The sequence below is a fragment of the Felis catus genome, chromosome F2 (assembly GCF_018350175.1).
Source record: "Felis catus isolate Fca126 chromosome F2, F.catus_Fca126_mat1.0, whole genome shotgun sequence".
Lineage (NCBI taxonomy): Eukaryota > Metazoa > Chordata > Mammalia > Carnivora > Felidae > Felis > Felis catus.
Window position 1 is genome coordinate 79,068,942 of NC_058385.1, and position 19,779 is coordinate 79,088,720.

Genomic DNA, 19,779 nt, shown 5'->3' on the forward strand with positions numbered 1-19,779 from the left:
ATCCAGGGATTTAAATTCCCCTCTCAAACTGACATAACTTAATAAAATATACAAAAAAAGGGAGTACATTAATATATCTAATCTAAAAATTGCTTTTTATATACATATGAAACATTTGGAATTTCAACCAGGTATTCACAAATAAATCTCAACACGTTTGGAATAACTGAGATACAGGTCATATTCTCTGAGCACAATAAAATCATATACTAATAGTAAAAATATAAAGGAACAAAATAACCTATAACCTTTACATATTAAAAGAAAGGCAAAACTACTCGCAGCTAAATGACTTAGAAGGTCTCCAATATTTGCACATATGTTAATTATAGTATAGAGAAGTTGACAGTTAATCAACATTTCCTTTTTTAAAAAAAATTTTAATGTTTATTTATTTTTTATTTTTTTTAACATTTATTTATTTTTGAGACAGAGAGAGACAGAGCATGAACGGGGGAGGGTCAGAGAGAGGGAGACACAGAATCTGAAACAGGCTCCAGGCTCCGAGCTGTTAGCACAGAGCCTGAGGCGGGGCTCGAACTCACAGACCGCGAGATCATGACCTGAGCCGAAGTCGGCCGCTTAACCGACTGAGCCACCCAGGCGCCCCAATGTTTATTTATTTTTAAGAGACAGGCTGCCAGCGGGGAGAGGCAGAGAGAGAGGGAGACACAGAACCAGAAGCAGGCTCCAGTCTCTGAGCTGTCAGCACAGAACCTGACGCGGGGCTGGAACCCACCAGCTGTGAGATCATGACCTGAGCCCAAGATGGACACTTAACTGACTGAACCAGCCAGGCATCCCTCCTTTTTTTTTTTTTTTTTTTTTTTTTTAATAACCTTCCTGAAGATGGTGTTTGGTCAGTTCGCCTAAGTTACACATTCTTGTAAATCACAGTCTTTTATCACATTACACTTATAAGAAGAAGGTTTGGCATATCTCAGAAATTTCTGAACTTTATTTCTTGGAAATATTTATTCCTCAGGTTCTTCAAAGGTGTCCCAGGGGGTGACATGGGAGCAGCAGCTTTGGCCAGTCACCAGGAGGAGCTGTCTCAATGTAAGAATGATCTGGACTCCATGTAAATAGGCTTCTAACTCAAAATGATTGAAACATAAAGGAGGGTACCGTTGCTATAATTTAAGGCCAAGGGCAATATGGAACTTCAAAGTTGCTTGATTCAGTGACTCAATTATATCATTAGGAACCAATGCATTATTTGTTTTCTCTTCACATTGCCATGAGTTATGTGGCTTCATTCTTAGCTTCAAAGAAAGTTTGCTGAAACAATACCATGGGTCACACACAAACACTAGATTCAGGGAGAGAAGGAAGAGTGCTTTCTGTTTGGTTTCTCCCCTAGAAATAAGGAAACTTTCCCCAGAAGACTCCATCAACCATCACTACATGAACTGGGTGGACTCCAAGAACACCTGCAGATAGCATAGGGTTAGCTTCCATTGAGGCACGTTAGTGGGGTGGTGTGTAAGTGTATCCCCTTAAGAGAAATTACTACTGGATTTAACTATCTCAAAAATTATCCTCAATTATCAGTCTGCAGTGTGTGACTATGAATACCCCAGGGTTGTGTGAGACAGGATATTTAAAGCTCCATCTAAGGGCTGGCACTAGCCAAACAGCGGTGGATTCTAAATCTGTTTCTAGATCCCTGTTGGATCAATTGGAACCTTACTTACTCCTTGTGTCATTGTTTCTGGGGTTCTTGGCAAAAGAGAACATTTCCCTCTCCACATGAAGAAGTTGCAAGCCAACAAAACAAAGGGTGCAACTGTGGGGGGTGTAGAGTCTGGAGATCAGAGGGTGTGGTGACCCAGATGGCAAAGAGAAAGACAAGCTGGCTGTCCCAGTGAGAGCTGGGGCAGGGGTGGGCTGGAATGGGCCACACCCAAGGTCATGGCACTGAGTCACCCTTGGGACTCTCACACTGGCATGGCTATAAATAACATCCATGCCTCAAGCAAGTTGCCCATCCATAAGGGTTTCTAACCATCTCCATCCAAAAATAAATGTGCAATTTTATAAAGCATATGGTCTACAACCCCAGAATCCAAGTTTATTATTCATCTGGACAATCTCTCTGTCCTAATTCTCCATTTTCCAAACAATGAGCAAGAAAGATTCCTCATTACTCTAGTTTTCATTGATGTTTATAAAGGAGGGTGAAATTGATCTTAATTGCTCATAATTATGAAATTTTAAATGCTCACAGAATATAACAGATGGAATTAGGGGCCCTTAGAAATCATGTAGCCTGGATTCTCACTTTATGGATAAGGAATCTAAAGGCAGTGAGTTTAAATAATTTATGAAAAATGCAGTGCTACCAACTTGAGGAGCCATAGCTAATATCAGAGGTTTGTGTTTCTCCATCTGGAACTCTCTCCACCTCAACTGCATGGGATTCACACTGTCAGTCAGCGGGACCTGTAACATTTGAGTTTCTAGCCTGTCACTCCAAGTCACCTCTTGATACAACACCAGCATGGGCTAATCCCGAGATCCCTGCCTGGATTTGGTAAGCATGGAAAAGCCCTTAAACAAAGCCAAGATAAGCTAAGTTTTGAAATATGTGTGTTGATCACTATGGGGTTAGAAAGACAGGATATCCTACCCAGAATCAACAGCTTGAATCAAATCTCCAAAAGGAAAACAGTTTGTGAAAAAGTCAGCTGTTTTAGTGTTACTGGAGTGGAGGGTAGAGGGAAGGGATGATGGGACTGATATATTCCTAAAAGAATCATTTTAGTCAAAATGCACTATATCACATTTCACCTAAAGTATCCCTAAGATTTCTTTACACAATCACTTTTGCGAAGTGCTGGGTGAGTCTTATCATTCTGAATCTTTTTCTTTTCTTTTCTTTTCTTTTCTTTTCTTTTCTTTTCTTTTCTTTTCTTTTCTTTTCTTTTCTTTTCTTTTCTTTTCTTTTCTTTTCTTTCTTACAGGGAGAGAAGCAGAAAGAGAGGGAGAGGGAGAATCCCAAGCAGGCTTTATGCTGTCAGCACAGAGCCCGACATGGTACTCAGTCCCATGACCCTGGGATCATGACCTGAGCCAAAATCAAAAGTTGGACCCTCAACCAACTGAGCCACTCAGGCACTCCTGAATGACACTAAGCTTTAACAAGCAAGCAGTGGTAAGACCCATGACATTGCTGGTGTCTCAGCTGTGCTCTGTGGACGCATCCATAGACAACCACATACAACCCTCAAAGTAGTTCTCTGTAATTTTTCGTCTTTGTACGAATACATTGTTGAGTTGGGACAAATACAATACATCCCCCAAACTAGGAGAATGGAAGATGGTAATGCACAAAGGAGTAACTTTGAACACTTCAAGTAATCTTGCAAAACTGTATTTCTGTCCCCGCACTTGCTTCCTTGGGGGTTCTGGCTCCCATGGTGGAGCTCACACATCTCTTCAGTGCCTGTATGCACAGACTCACCTCTGAGCAAGAAAGGCCAGGGGAGCCCTTGGGCTCCTGTCTATTTGGAAAGTAATTGGCTCAGATGGAAGGTCCAATGTGGAATTCCAAGGTGGAATTCCCCCCTAGAGCTTCCAGTAATGAATGCATCCAGGGACACCTTGCTTCAGGCTTGTGATTTCCAAGGTGAGTGCCTGGAATTTGGATTCATGGACTTGGTGAGTCCATGAACTCATTTTTTTAAATAAACTATTTTATATATAAAGTACCACAAACTGTCTCATTTCTTAAAGAAAACTCTTTTTTTCTAAATTTCATTAAAAACATTTAATCCAAATACAGTTAATGTGCAGTGTTATATTAGTTTCAGGTGCACAAAATAGTGATTCAGCAATTCCGTACATCACAAGTACTTATCACAAGTGCACCCCTCAATCCCCATCACCTGTTTCCCCCATCCCCCACCCACCTCCCCTGAAGTAACCACTAGTCTGTTCTCTGCAATTAAGAGTCTGCCTTTGTTGTCTTCTCAAAGGAAATTCTCAAGTTTCAATTTCATGAATATGTGTCTTTTTTACCAACAAGGTAAACATGATATGAAGTGAAAGGTGTCAGACTTTGTTAATATTTTTGAAGACTTATGGCATGTTTTAAAGGTAATTCTCTAATGGCAGAAGACATTTTAGGAAAACTCATGAGAATTTAATTCATGTAGACTGTGACCACATAACACCATCAAATGTTATCAACTTAGTGAGGCCAAATTCATATACAGCTTCACAAATTAAGTTTTTTTTCCCTTGGAATTGGAGTGATACCCTTTAACCCTTGGCCAACACTCCTGATGGGCCCTACAAAAGAACCACAGATTTCCCAGATGTATGGTAAGCTGCTCAATTATTAAGACCTGTTCCCTGGCCTTTCTCTCCATGTCGGCCAAGGTGCTTGAAGCAGCATACTTCTGAGTATCTGAAAGTCCACAGCTGCTCCCTAGCAAGGGGTAGTCAAGGGAAGTGCTCTGGGCCCAGGTGGGCATGGTTACTTTTAGGAGTGGGGGAGGGGCCAGGGGCTATATAAGGAGAAGACTGAGGCCGCCCTTCTCATTTTGGTGGGTTGGGGCTATAAGGTTGTTTGTCTCGGGGACTCCGTTGTTCAGCGAGGATGGATTCTCTGGGGTGTTTGGCCCTGCTGCTGGGTTGGCTTGGGAAGATACAGAACCAGAGGGCCTGGGTGATTTTGCTTTTCAGTGGGGCAAAGTTCCTGCTTTTTCTTCTCCTTCTCTAGCTGTCTCCTCCCTCAGCCTGCTCTCTGAGGACTCTCGTGCTCTCCTATCTCACTCTGACCAGCAGAGGGGCAGACACACAGGCCACTTGGCGGCCTCTCTTGGGCTGTGGCTCTGTAGGGCCTGCTTCTTCCCAGAGGAAGCCTCCCCTCTTCGGAAGCCCCACTTTATCTCCAGCAAGAGGACCTTGAAAGGTGTATGTTCTCAGCTCAGTGGGCCTGGGTGAAGCTCGAGTTCCCTTACTGGAAAGAATGAGGCAGAAAGGACCTGAAAACTGCTAACCTTCTAGAGAGTAGCAGGCTGAGAGGTCTGGAGACCTGCGGTGGAATCAAAGGCATGGGACAGGGGCCCCAGAATTCCTGGAGCCTGGGGAAACCGGGGGGGAATTCAGGGCAGGGCATCCTCAGGGGAAGTGGATGGTCTCAGCAGGGAAGGTGGCCAGGAAGCAAGCAGGGCTGGGCTGTCTCTACAAGCTGTAGAACTAGAAGGAAAACAGTAACTGGGACTCCTTAACGGGAAAACTGGGCTGTGCTTCCTGCTCTCTGCTCTTCTGCAGCTGTCCTCCTGGTGCTCAATGAGTGATGTCTTCTGACTGGGTCTTGAAGGGACACCTGTTGAGATGAAAGATTAAATGGTTGGGTATTAGAACCTTATCTAACCTTCCTAAAGTCTTAATGAGGTTCTGGATCTTGGCTTCAGCCGCCAGAGTAGCAGCCAATCAGCTGTGGAAACTAAGTGGCCTCTGTTACAGCTACAGGCTTTTTTGAACGCTTGGATCTTTAAGTCAAGACCGTGGTTAAGCATCCCCTTCCAAATGAAATGTGGGACAAAGGACAAGGGATACTTGTGGCATGTGGGCAACTGTTAGTAGACTCTGCTGTTCCCTCAAACTTATGCAACTGAAGTCCTCCACCAATCCCTAAACAGAATGGCAACTGCTTTCTGCCACTTAAAGTCCACCTGGGGCCCAAAGTGCAACAGCCTTCATTGCCTAATTCCACTTTAGTCTTGGGTCTAGTCAGTACATCCCTGTGACTTGAGCAATGCTCATTAACCCTGTAAGGTCCTGTAGATAAGCTAGGTGACCACAGCCTCTGTGGTATGTGGGGTGTTATTGCTTCTCCCAGACACTTTGCTTCCCCCTTGGGGGGTGGGGTGGGCAGTGGTCTCCAAGGCCAGGCTGCTGACCGCAGGGGAGGCTTAGGTCCAGGAGTACCTTGGCTGGGGTGGCAGGAGGCCAGACTCTGTTTAGGAGTTGACTGATGCCATCCTGTGGCAACTTACACTTGAGAATAGGTAAAACACATCCCATCTGGATTTCCCCTGAACTGTGGGGACCACAGGGCCTTCTGGGACTGTCCCAGGCCAGTCAGTATAGAGTCCCTTATCCTATTGTGGAACCGGCATCTGATCAACACAGGACATGCAAGTAAGCTGAATGACCAGGTGTTGGGGAAGGAAAGTGATTGAGAACTGAAGTTTGCAGACTGCTGTCCTGAAAACCACTTCTCATCTCAGTGAAGGTAGGGGCTTTTGAAAGCCAGGGGGAAGGGAAGTGAACAGAAATGGGCTACAGCTGACCCAAGGCTTGAAGCAGTCAGGTCTTCAGCTGACGTTGAGGAACGTGCTAGTTTGCTTCCTCGGAGCAGCGTGTTCGGTCTTCATTCAGTGTCTCCATTGAAATCTAAAAGCCCCCTAATTCCCCAATGGCTTCACGTGTGCCAACAGCTCTAGCCTGGAATAACAAGGGAGCCCAGACCACTCCAGAACCACTGGTCCCTGCCAAGATCCTCTGCTTCCCCATTGCAGGGAATGGAGTGTGCTGATCTGAGGATACATGGAAGATGGAGTTGAGGAAGACAGCATGAATTCCTAACTTATCAGCTCTTCAAGTCTTCCTTCAATGCTTCATAACCTATCTTACAACTTGTAGGTCCATCAGAAGTATGTGCTCAAACTTTTCACTGGTGGCAGGAGAGGGGTTTTTGCATCCACACGACTCCTGAAACAGAATGCTACGGGCACCAATGACAGTCACAACAAAGTGTATTGCAATGAGAGGCAAGGCAAACCGATTGATCGGGACTGGCACTCTTGACCAGAGTGTGGTCTCGAACAGCCGGGGTACAGAGTTTTTGTAGCCAACCACATCGTCTTATCACCTGGTAACAGAACAAAGGAATAGTTCCCAGGTGGAAACAGTTCAAACAGGCCCCTGCCCCAACCCAATCAAACACTAATCCATCACTTGATAGGATAAGGCTGTTATCTTTAACCTATAGTGTTAAAGCTGTTATTTCTTAAGGCTACAGGTTAGCCCTACACTACAATTTAACCCTCACAGGGATATGCTAAAGTTCGGAAACCACTGAACTGGAGTAGTAAAGGCATTTACCCCCCTTACTGGATTAGATCTGAGTTTTTAGAACCCATTGCATGACTGGTTTTCTTGACAACCTCCTGTGGGTTCAGCTTTCGGCTTGGTCCTGCAAAGTCCATGGTGACAAAGAATTACTCAAGACTTAAGCAAGTCCAGAGAGCTGAGAGGGAAGTTAAAGGAAGTCTCCTCAAGCTGCTTTTGAGCTTCTGAATTTATTAGGGACACATTTAGGGAAACAATGTGTGATGCACTAATGGCCTACATGCCAGTAGGAACATATTGAAAATGTGCGGGGAAAACCAGGCTTTCCCAAGAAAAGAGCAGATGTAGAAAACAAGATACTCCATGTGATAACACGGTCTAAAGAATTTGAGCTCAAGCAGGACCTAACCCCTAGACCTACATTAAATAAGCAAAGTGTGGTGTTTTCAGCAAAGGCCATGTTCCACTTTCCAATGCATTCCTTATAATATCCTAACCCTCAGGATAGGACTTCCCACACCTCGGAGAGGACTAGTTCTCTGAACAGAACAAGAACACTTACCACCCCCCCGCCCTGATCATGTATCAGGTTTTTAGCCATGAAAATGTATTAAGAACTCTTTCATGGCGTGAATGGTGTGAGCATGGGGGCACATCTAAATAGTAGGGAGAACTGACTGCAAACCGCAGCTCGGCTTTGACCAGTCTATCATACCGCAGCCAGAACCAGAGATTCCGAGCCGGAGAAGGACCACACAACACCAAGGCATTCACTCAGGCAATCAGTTTTGACTAAGCCTATATAGAACATAAGGATTAAAATGAATTCCCTTAAACCAAAGGCCTAATCCTTAATGCTCCCTTTTCCAGTTAGTGACCATCGGATCGGGACTCCTTGTGTGACCTTACATCACCCAGGATTCACCTTAGTTTCCTAAATAGGCATGCAGATTCCACTTGTTAAGCTCTTGGTAATGGCGAGCATGGTCTCTTCCCCCCCGCCCCCCCACCCCACCTCTGGACTCCTGTTCATCTGACAGCCACACAGTCCTGTCTAGGAATACTGCAAATCCTTCCTAACTCTTCAGTGTTCTGTGGTTAAGGAGTAAGAGACCTAATCAAAGCAGAATGAAGACCAGACGGAGTTAGTTGTGCTATAATTTCCCCCCCCCCCCCCCACCAACTGTGATGGCTAGATATCAGGGGGAACTCTGTCCTAGGGACATGGAGGTGACCCAGGATGGTCTGGGCAAGCTCCTAGAATCGGGGGGGGGGTTGCCTAAGGAGGAAAAGCCAAGGGAAGAGGTGGAAGGAATGGGTGAGATGCCAAAGGCCCAGCCCATGCCCCCCTCCTGGCCCTAGGAGGCAGGGTGCCCTTTGTGGAGTTTACCCCAGCATAACCTTCTGGAGCATCCACCACTGAAGTGAGGCTCCCACCCAAGTGGCTATTGTTGTGTCCCTGCCTTACTTTGTTGGTTTGGGCTCCCACTCTGTCATCTGGCCTGAGTACAGGAAGAACCAGAGGTGTCGGGTGGTGGTGTGGGGGGGTGGGTACTAGGGAGATGTAGGGCCTGGAAGAAAAGGGGCCAATGTGGAATCCTAGTAACTGGCCATCAATTTCTTGGCTATCAATATGTTTTGTCTTATAAAGTGTTTCTAATGGAGTAAAAAGCATACCACTTTCTAACTACACCTAAAAATCCTTGCACAGTTTCTAGACGCTTAATAAATTGTCCTTGAAATCTTGGGAGGCTCTTCTGTCTTGTACTCCTGCCATGGAGCTCATCTTTGAGGGTAGTGGGCTCCTCTTCCTACCCACATGCAGTCTTGCAGTAGTTTCTACAGTTAGTTGATCCTGCAGTTTACATGTGTGTGGCTCAGCACGTCATCAATAAGTGGTGACCCTGCGAGTTTGGAACTTGCCCCCCATAAGTGGCCGATTCCACTCTGGCCAGCACCAAAGATCCCTTGAAAAGCTGACTTTTCAGGAAATAACCCAATCTTGAAGACCATTCCCTGCCACCTAAGAGTTCAAGGTGATTCTATTTGAAACTATACCCCTGTGGATCTGCGTATCCCTGGTCACATCTTCCCATTCTATAACCTGGAGGCTTCTGAAAGCAGACGTTTCACCAGGGGTACCCCGACTGGAAGGTGGGCTCTGTGCTTTTGAGCCCTGTTCTTGCTGAAACCAGTTCAAGCCCAAGGTGGGAATGTGGGGCTCCTCAGGGCCTCCCCCTGGCCTGTCCATGGTTCTTGTCCACGTCTACGTTGTGCTGTAGTGCTTCCTCCCAGCTGCTGACTCTCAGTGCCTAGTAGTTGTAAGCTCTGCTCCAGGCTCATAGGATAGAGACATAAAAGACAAGGTCCCTCTGCCCCAGACCCCTCAGTGAGTAGAGGTTGTATAGTAACAATAAACTGGGAACAGGGTATGGGGGGGCAGGGGGGAATGAAAGCTTTGCTCTTGTTGGCTTTCCCTAACGTTGGCTGTATCCTCCAGATGCTTCTCTCAAATCTAGGTTGCCTTTGTTAGCACACCATCTGCAGTCTTGTCCAAGCTTTGATCATCTGCCCCTTCCTCTTGGATCTCCCTCTGCAAGCTGGTGGCAGGCAACCCTATCCAGCCCATTCTAGAGGAGTCCAAGTAGCACTGCCTTGGGAAGACTTTGTCTCCATGCACATGATCACCCCATAGTATATGTCCTTGGAAAAATGAGCAACACCAGGAAAACGGAGCACAGAGAAGCAGCCAGTGAGGAATCCATGCTTGAGTTATGGTCCCACCACAACTTTTCTGCTCCTAGGACACAAGACTATGCTTTTGTTTTCCCCTCCAGCATGGTTCTTGATGCAGAGAGAAGCTATATGAGAAGGGAAAGATAATGGTGAATATCTCCTTCAGCTTTATCCTACAAGTATCCTCACCCAGTTCATCTGGAAGAACTCTCCTGTACCATACTTAAAGGTCTCTCTAGGTCTGAGTGATCTTAACTGCAAACCTGCAACTCGTGGTTCCTGAGGCCAGGCCAGCAGGTATAGGCTCACCTCAAACATTACAAGTTCCATTCGGAACCACTGCAATAAAATGAGCATCACCATGATCCTCAGCTTCCCAGTGCAAAGAGAAGGTATGTTTATGCTATGCTGCAGTCCAAGTATGCAGTAGCAGGTCTGAATGATGGCTGCTAAAAACTGCTAACCATGGAGCTGTCGATCTTATTACTGCTGGAGGTTCTTGCCTTGGTGGTGGTTGAAGTCTGGGGTATGTGGCAAGGTCTTAAGATGACCATAAAGTTTGCCATATTGATTCCTCGATGTGTGATGCTGTTTGATAGCCTTCCTCTCACCATAGAACTTTCAGAATTGGATCAGTCCTCCAACCCTGCAGCAGTTTTATCAGCTAAGTTTATGGAATACTTTCGATCCTGTCACTTCAATCTTCACAATGTCCTCACCAAGAGCAGATTCCACCTCAAAAGCCACTTTGTTTCTCCATAAGAAGAATCCTCCATAAGATAGGACTCCTCATTGGCGAGTCCTATCAGATGGTAGCACTTCAGGCCCCACGTCTTATTCTGGTTCTCTTGCTGTTTCCACCACATCTGCAGGGATGTCCTCCGATGACGTCCTGAACCCTCCAAAGTCGTCCTTGAGGGTGGGTATCCACTTCTTCCAAACTCCTGTCTTTGATATTTTGACCTCTTCCCATGAATCACGAATGTTAATGGCATCTAGAAGAGCTGAAGTAAAGCTGTGAATCCTTTACCTAAGTTTCTCAATTTGCCTAGGTCCATCAGAGAAATCTCTATCCATGGCAGCTATAGCTCTATGAAATGTCTCTTAAGACTTGATTCATGGGCTGCAGGATGGATATTAGTAGACATGAAAATCTTGCTGTAGGTATCTTTTAGAGTCTTGGGTGACCAGGTGCATTGTCAATGAGCCAGTAATGCTTTGAAAGGAATCCTTGAGCAATAGGTCTCAACAGTAGGCTTAAATCTTCAGTAAAGGAAGTCGTAAACGGGACAGGTCGTCACCCAGGCACAGGGAAAGTAGGCTTAGCATAATTCCTAAGGGCCCTAGGATTTTTGGAATGGTAAATGAGCATTGACTTCAGCTTCAACTCCCCAGTTGAACTAGCCCCTAGCAAGAGTCGGCCTGTTTGCCTGGCTTCAAAGCTTCGGAATTGACTTCTCTCCATCTCTGAAAGTCCTTGATGGCAAATAGGCATGGCAGTGGGGCAGTTAGAGCACACATTAAGTTTGCCTTCCTACATGAGTGTGGTTCATGGTGTCCCCCAAAATTACAACAGTAATCTCACAGATGCCATAACAAATATAATGAAATTTGAAATGTGAGACCAAAATGAGATAGGCATGAAATAAGCAAATGCTCTTTATGTGGTTGGAAAAAGTGCCAATAGACTTCCTCAATGCAGGATTGCCCCAAACCTTCAATTTCCTTAAAGGAAACTACCCACAATCCTTTATTTTGCAAAGCCAAAATAAAGAAAGGTATGCCTATATCTCCATGTGCTGGGCTTGTTCAGCCAGGGAGCTGACTCTGCTGCTTTCCTTAGTTCTCTCTGCAGACCAGCTCTTTGCTTGCACAGAGCATGGGGCCCTCACAATAACCCCTCCACAATGGCTGGCCAAATCCAGGAGCTCACATATTCTGAATTTCTATTTCCTACTTTCTGAGTAGGAGTTCAATGGGTCTGTAAGAATGTGGCTTGATTTTTTTTTTTTTTTTTTTTTTTTAACTAGGACTGTGGTGGCAGGACTGGGGAAGTGAATAGGTCCCTAGGCCCTGGGATCCATAGGCCCAAAGCTCAGAGCTTCAGCCCTCATTACTGGAGGTGCCAGTGCAGTGATGCATAGCAGGAATGAACCAAGACAATAACTCATCAGTGAGGTATGAGTAACAGGGAGCCTGGGTGTTTCCAACCTGTGGAGCTTCTCCCCAGTACATCCCTGGGTGCTGACTCTCACTATCTCAATGTTAAAAACCTCCCTGAGTATGGGGTCACAGTAGCTAAAGCCACCAGAACTCTTTCCCCAAACACATCCATTTTCTTCAGACTTCTCACAATCTTGGGGGTTTCCCCTAAGGACTTTGATTCAGTGGCTGGTGTGCATTCCCAGAGTTCCTGGAGGCTATAGTCCAGCTTTTCCTGATTCTGGGTTAAAGCCTGTGCCTTTTGGATCTGAATGGCCTAAATACTTTGCCCTCTTCAGGGTTTCTTGTGCTCCTACTCTTTCTGGGAGGACTACACCCAAGATGCCCCTTCTAGTCACTGCTATCCTTATGTGGGATTTTCTTCCCTTCTCTGACATCTGCCAAACTTCTCCCTCGAATTTCCTTCAATTTAGTAGAATCCTGCAGGTTACATAATACTTGGAAAAAATTCACTAAATACTTCCCTGAATGGTGACTTTCAGGTAAGTCACACTTAGGTCCCTGGTGTACACCCTGAACTAAAATCCTCCCAGGTCACCCTCCCGTGTATACCTGCAAGATCTCTCCCTCTTCCCCCATGGTTCCTAAGGTAGGTCTTTGGTCAGAGAGCACTTGACATTCTCTACAACCTTGGAATGAATTTGTACATGATCGTCTGTCTACTCCTTAAATGCTTTTACCTAGAAACTAATCTGTCCCATGCTTTGACCTATGGTCATACATGGTTTTCTTCTACCATACGTGGAGGGTTTAGATATTGACTTGAGGCTCTCTACACCTATTTCTTGTAGCTACCTTCTAGTCTATGTAAAAGACTGACTACAACATTCCAAATTTTCCACTGGCTGCCTAATTGTAACAATCTTTCCTCAATGACTTGTCCATCAAAATCCGCAAAATTCAGAGAATACCTGTGGTTGCCTCAGGGTAATCTTTTACTAGCTCTGCTTCCCTTGGTCTCCTGAGCACTTCCATTGAGGGTCCTCTCCTTTTGTAGTTCGCGTTGCCATGGCATCAGTAGCCACTTGCATGTTTCTCTCTTCCCCTGTCTCTATCCCCCTCTGATACCTGGGCAACATATCTGAATTCGACTCTGAGCTGCCTGAATTCAAAGTAGCCATGAGGTAGCTAATGGGACTATCTTGTAGGTTTCCAGAGTATCCTCTAATTCTGCTATATCCTACTGTTCCCAATCTTTGTGATAATGGCAGTTGGAAGAAATGTGGGGTCTAATTTCCCAGACTTAAGATGAGCCAAACCACCAAATTACAGATTTTAACAGGTGGATGCCTGAAACCTCTCAACTCTGAAAACTGTCTTCATTCTCAGAATCCTTTGAATCCCATAAAAGGTTAGATAAAGCTGATCCCTGCATTGAAACCAGTAACTGCAGGAAATGAGGTTGGGGTCCAACCTTTCTCACATACCTTTCAACTATGAGGATGTGTTAGAGGCTGGCATGGAGGGAGATGGGAGACCGATAGACAAGATTGGTGAGGGGGTTTACCAGGTGGCTACAACTATAAAGTCCTGGGAAAGCTTAGATGGCATGCTCTGTGTTGGGCTAAGAGCTGCACGCTTCTGATGTACATGGAGACAACACCTCCTGGGTGGTGGCAGGACGTGCCATTTTAAGAGGGCTAAACTTTCCTGGGAGCCTCTCTTGCTCTAAATCTCAAATTCTAAGAATTCTTCCTGAAACACCAGCTAGTCGTTCCCCAGCGATACCACAAGGTTCTTTTGGGAACATAGCTGAGCATCCTGTGCCTGGAAGATGGTCAGGATCAGTTCCATTTCACAAATCTCCAAGGTCTCGGATGAGGGAATACATCTGGGGTGATGAATATCTGAATGTCTGTCTTTCCTGTTACCCATGCATTAAAAAGGAAGAGCTACTTTCTGTACTCCTGAGATGGGAACAGTTAAAATCTCTAACCGTGTCCAAATCTAATGCCAAGATGCTTGGTTCCCTGGGATTTCTGCCTAAAGGGGTAGATGCTGGACATGGACTATGATGGCATTCTCCAGCCACGTAGCTTGTGTTGAGCTGGTGCCAAACAAGCAAGGTGGAGACCCAGACCTTCTCTGGCTATATCACAGCCTAGAGGGAGCCAGCCTCTCAGGACATGAATCAAGTCCTGGCTTCTGCTAACTATCCAGGTATATTTTCAGGACATGATCGGGGTTGGCTAAGCTGAATCTGGACCATGCTGAGAAGCTTATTTTTAGCATTGATTGAGAATGCAATACTTCTTGCAAAAGGCAAGTTAATCAGCCTCAGCTCTTTGGAGAACTTGCTATTCAATATTGTCTGTCCTAGTTTCCTAACCTATGTGTGCATGTTGGACTACTTGTGCTACATCCTGTATTTTTCCTATGCTGTTTCTGTATCCTCCATCTTCTCTGGACTACTTTCACCTCTATTTTGTCTCCTAAGTGTACCTATTCCTCCATCCACTGAGTGAATTCACAAGAGGACAAGGAGATACAGGAGTCCAGCTAGGAACACTCTGTAATCTGCCTTTAGGATAATGGCAGTGCCAGGGATGAGAGATACTGGAAACTCAGAGCCCAAGAAATCAGACCAGACCTACTCACATAGCCTGGGAGGGAATAATGCCTGAATTTGTGACCTGCCACTGGAACAGGTGCAAGTCCAAGTTGTGACTAAACACTTGAAGCCACAAAGTTTCAAGACAGACAGCCCTACAAGGGAGCACATCTGCAGTGGGTGGAGTTCAGAGGGGCACTCACCCGTCCCCTCCCCCACTCCCCGGGAGTTCAGCAGAGGTGCATGGCAGGAAAGCAGTTACACAGAAGGAAACTGCAGGTCTACTTGGTGGCCAAGAGGCTTCCCACACACCAGATAGGGAGAGAGGAATTGGGCTTTTCCCATGATAAAAGTGTGGCCAAAATTCCTCAAATGAGGAGCTGGTCTCAGAGTCATTTGCTGGCAGAAACTACTTAGGAGGGTCTAATTCAAAGGACAAATACATGAAAATCTTGTTGGACGTTCTTAAGATGGCAGCAGTCAAGATACTGAATTTAGCTTTAGAAGTATCTTATGGATAGTCAAAACTTAAATGTCACTTCCTCTACAAGAAGGGACTAAACCTTGGAAATAACTGTCCTTACAGAGCCTGACATGTGAGGGACCCCAGGGTTAGTGTCCTCTGCTTCCACACTGGGAGGAAGGTTCTGATGGAGCTACTGCAGGAGAAAGAGTCACTCGTGATCCACAAAGGGGGGTTACAACCTCCTGTAGGAGGATCTTGAAAGCTAAAGTAGGACTTAAGTTGGATAATGTAGATGAGTAAATGAAACTGGTTGGCTTCTATGCCGGTATTCCTGATGACCTCCGTGAGTGTTTCATTGAGATAGTGTCAGTATGGAAGAGCAGTTGTCATTATCCATTGAATTGTAACCACTAAGTTGTTCTTATGGGGAATGAGAAAAGAAACCAAATAGCCTTAGGGATAATCCTGGAATCGCCTTTACTTCTAAAATGTGTGTTGTAAGCTTTTTTTGCTCTGGATTGAAACAGCTCACCCAACTGGCTAAGGATTTCAGTGTATAGTGGGAAATTTGGATTGGAATTCTAGAGTCTTCTGAGGCTCTGGAGACCGTAGCTTTTATATGCTGCCCGATGAAAAGAGTAGCTTCTTACTACACAGAATCTTGCCACTGTTGTCTTGGACTGTTGCTTACTCTAAATTCTTAGAGAATGTTAGTGATGACCTGAGAGCCTGTCCGATATCTGAAGGGAATCCCAAATTAGTGTCCCCTTCCTCAATTTCCAGCCACAATTGGGTTGCCATGACTTTGATATATGCCTTCCTGAGCCTATATCCTTGTTGGTGGGGACTATATGACTGGGGCTGCTAACACTGGTCTTTCTGGCCAGAAGAATATAGCTGCTAGTGCTCCTAAAGCAGACCCCCCATCATCCAAGGCAGACAAACTCAGCTTGCTCATGCCCTCAGGGACTTTAAGTGGGGCTGGAGATACATCTCCAGGAGTTGAAGAAACCAGACTTTCACATAGGTGAGAGTGAGTATACTTTAGGCAATGGTGAGAAATAATAGAACAGTAATACACAAAGCAAAGGGACTATAGTAGGTCCAAAAACCTTCGTGCAAGTTGGTTGGAGGTGGAAGATAGAAGTAGCAGGCCAACACTCGAAATAGGAGACCTGGAATCAAATCCTAAAAGCAGAAGAGGAAGCTAAGGGTTGATTCAGGCCTGGGTGGAACACAAGTCCCTAGCTTTGGGCTCTAAGATCTCAGTCAGGTGGGTGTAAGTTTTCTTCTTTCTTTTCTTCTTTTTTTTTTTTGTTTTTGTGTGTGTGTGTTTTTGTTTTGTTTTGTTTTTTTTTTTACCTCCCCTTCCCTTTAAGGGATGCCCACTGGGTTTCATGCCAGAGCAAGATGGGGAATAAAATTTCTATAAGGGCAAGATTTTTCTGGATCAGCTTGCATTCCTTTATGTTAAGTCTCATAAACCTAAGCTATTTCTTTTCCTTTAGAACAAGGAGAAGCTAGAAATACAGATAAAGGAGGAATGATGTAGTCCGTGGCTGGATAGGACCTTTGATCTCATTGTATGAGGAAGACTTCTGATAGTCCCTCTCCTTGGGAATCAAGGTGTAAATCCTAAGGGATTGGAAGTTCTGTAGGTGTCTCTATTCAGGTAAATCGATCTCTGGTAACATAAATCTATTACTTGGAGATGTGTGGCAATTGGCCACCTCTTGAGTCTTAAAACCTCAGTCCAAATTTTAAGCACACACACTGCTCACTCGAACTTCTCAAAATACTGAAAATATAACTTGATGAAACTTTAAAGCTAGAAGACCTTCAAAAGGTCAATTTACATTGCCATCCAAGATACATTGATAGTAGACTCCAAGGGTGGGATTGATTTCAAGGAGTCTTCCTACCACAGAGCTGGTCACTGCCTAACTGCAAGTGATTACATGAGAAATCGGAAAACTCCTAAAAAGCCTTGAAGGGTCAAGAACTGTCCAACATCTCTAGTAACAAACTCAAGTCGTGGTTACCTTATTCCAGGTTGTCTGGGAAATGTAACACACAGACGTGAGATGCTTGGTTATTCTATACGCATTTGAGCACTTTTTTGAGGGACTCGTTCAGGGCCTGAGTATTTCCTTTCAAAGGATAAGCCATTTAGATGACAGATGATATAAAGGAGTTCCAGCTTTATGGTGGTCCATCCTAAGGTCCTTGAAGTTCAAATCCGGAACAGTCATCATAGAATCATCTGGGGCTAGGTAACTGTGAGATTATGGGTAACTGTGGCCTGCCTTGGTCCCAGTATCTCAAATTCACAGATCTACAGTCAAAATACAAGTTCAAGAAAATGTTCTAGGCCCTAAAATCATAACCAGATCATAAGGATGGATATCTGAGGATATTGGTGAGAGTAACTGAACATAATCACAGGGTCATGACGAGATGGGAGGTAGAAAAACCAAGTTACAACATATGTGGCTTTTAGCACAAATTTTGAGGAGGCCAAGTTGGACACAGGATAAAAGAGCATCTGAGAACTTCTGTCCAACATGGGATTGTGGCCACAGGACAGGCAGCAGGGAATGAACTTTTCCCATGGTCAGGTCAACTTTTCTTGGTCTTTATAAGAATACTGAGAAGTTGAAGTGGGGATAACTGTGACCCTTCCCAAGATCACTGTAAAAGGTTGCTGTGAAGCCAAAGGAAAAAAAAACATCTAGACCTTTATCAGAACCTTTAAACAGATCACCATCCTGTCTACCCTCTCCTCTGGGTGCTCATGGAAGACCGTGCAACAAGAATTCCATTTTCAAAGTTTGCTTTTGAGAGCAAGTGGAGGAGGGGAAGAAAGGGACAGAGGAATCTGAAGGGGGCTCCGTGCTGACAGCAGCGAGCTGGCTGTGGGGATTGAACTCAGGAACCGTGAGATCATGACCTGAGCCAATGTCCAAAGCTCAACTGACTGAGCCATCCAGGTGCCCCACAATTCTATTTTCAAGGCTTTCTGACACAAGGCTGACGCTTCCACAAGGTTAGTCTCATTAAAGTTGCTTAATGAATTACTAAATCTATGAAACGTTAAGAAGTACAGGGTCCCAGGAAGAAGCAGATGCCCAGACCAAGTTTTGGACATGAGACCTAAGCAGCAGTGAAGGGAAGGAGGGAGGGGGAGAAGCAGGGTTGATCCGATGGAAAGGTCTAAACAAGGCCGACAAGGTCTCTGTTAATCCAGCACAGAGTTCTGGAGCTGACATGTCTGAGTAATCCTGCAAGATACCCACCCACCCTTCTTGCTTCTGGAAACACTTGTGTAATCCAGTGGGTCCCATTGCCTGTCCTACACCCCAATCTCCTTCTCCTGAGAATCCTAGGATGGCTACCCCACTGTCCACCAGCACTGGGACCTTATAGGTGATCTCCGAATCAAATCCTGGACAGTGTTAGATTTCTTCCCACTGTGTCCAACCAATGGGAGGAACCAGTAGGAGACTGCATCAGGCAACACTTCTGAGTGGGCTACATGGGTCACATTTCAGCAGACAGGATGATGAATTGCTTGTGAAGGAAGTCCTTAAGCTACAACCACACACTTAATACTGTTATCCATTCAGAGTGGGCATGGTCACAAATAAGTCCTCTGTCTTGGAGATGGGTGCACAATTATGCATCCCCATGGACTCCTGACCTCTGGTGCCTAGTTTAATATCTTGGCTACATCTTTTAACTAGGACTAGGTGAAGGAGTGTGTAGCTTTCCTTTAGTCCTATGAAATTCTCCTCAGTGTCTAGATTTCCATATACCCTGTGTCCCAGGACCAGCTCTGGAATAGCCTCCAAGAGTAGGGTTAAATGAAGAACCAAGACCATGGCTTCAAGTTTAAGAAAATCTCCTGTATGTGATCCTATGTATTCTATTGAGCATTGAAATGAAGTCTTCCCACAATGTCCTAATAGGAGACTCTGGTATTGGGTGTGTTCTTCTATCCTTAAAGAATCTGGAGCTCTATATCTGGGCTTCTTCCTAGAAACGTTATCCAGTTTCCTAATGGAGTCTCTAGGTTGTATCTTGGGCCATGCACCTCCTGTAGCTCATGGAATGACTTTCCTGCCCTATGAATCCAGGCTCCATGTGCCTGGGCTGCTGCCAATGTAGGAGACCCTAAAAACAGGAAATGTCCTCTTAAAGTAGACCTGCATCTAGTTTCCATTGTCCATAAGAGTTCCCCCAATTGTCCTGGTCTTTGACTGTAACTTCAGTAGGCCTAACTAGGGTGGGCAGCAAGGAGAACAGGTTGGAAAGGCTTTAAGCTGAATGGAGGGCATTGGCTTCTGACCTGATGAGCCTGATTCAGAAGACTAATAAATCCCAGCACCTACACTGACCACTTGAAGAAGGCAGTTTTTAATGAAATGCCCTGGTCTATGGTTCTGGCCCATATCTCAGCCTCATTAGCTGAACTTTAACCCACTAGAACACCATTCTATGTAGAGCAAAGGTTCAGGACTTTTATGCTAGTTACCTCCCACTAGTAAGGGTACTGGCAAACTTTAGAAACTGGTTTGCCATTCCTGTGGGCACAGGGTTTGCAAATGCTATGAATAGTCATAAAAATGTATTTAGAGATTAAAACTGATTTATGTTTTAATTAGAAAAGAATGTAAACCTATACACACTCAAAACCAACTATCGTGATGCCTCC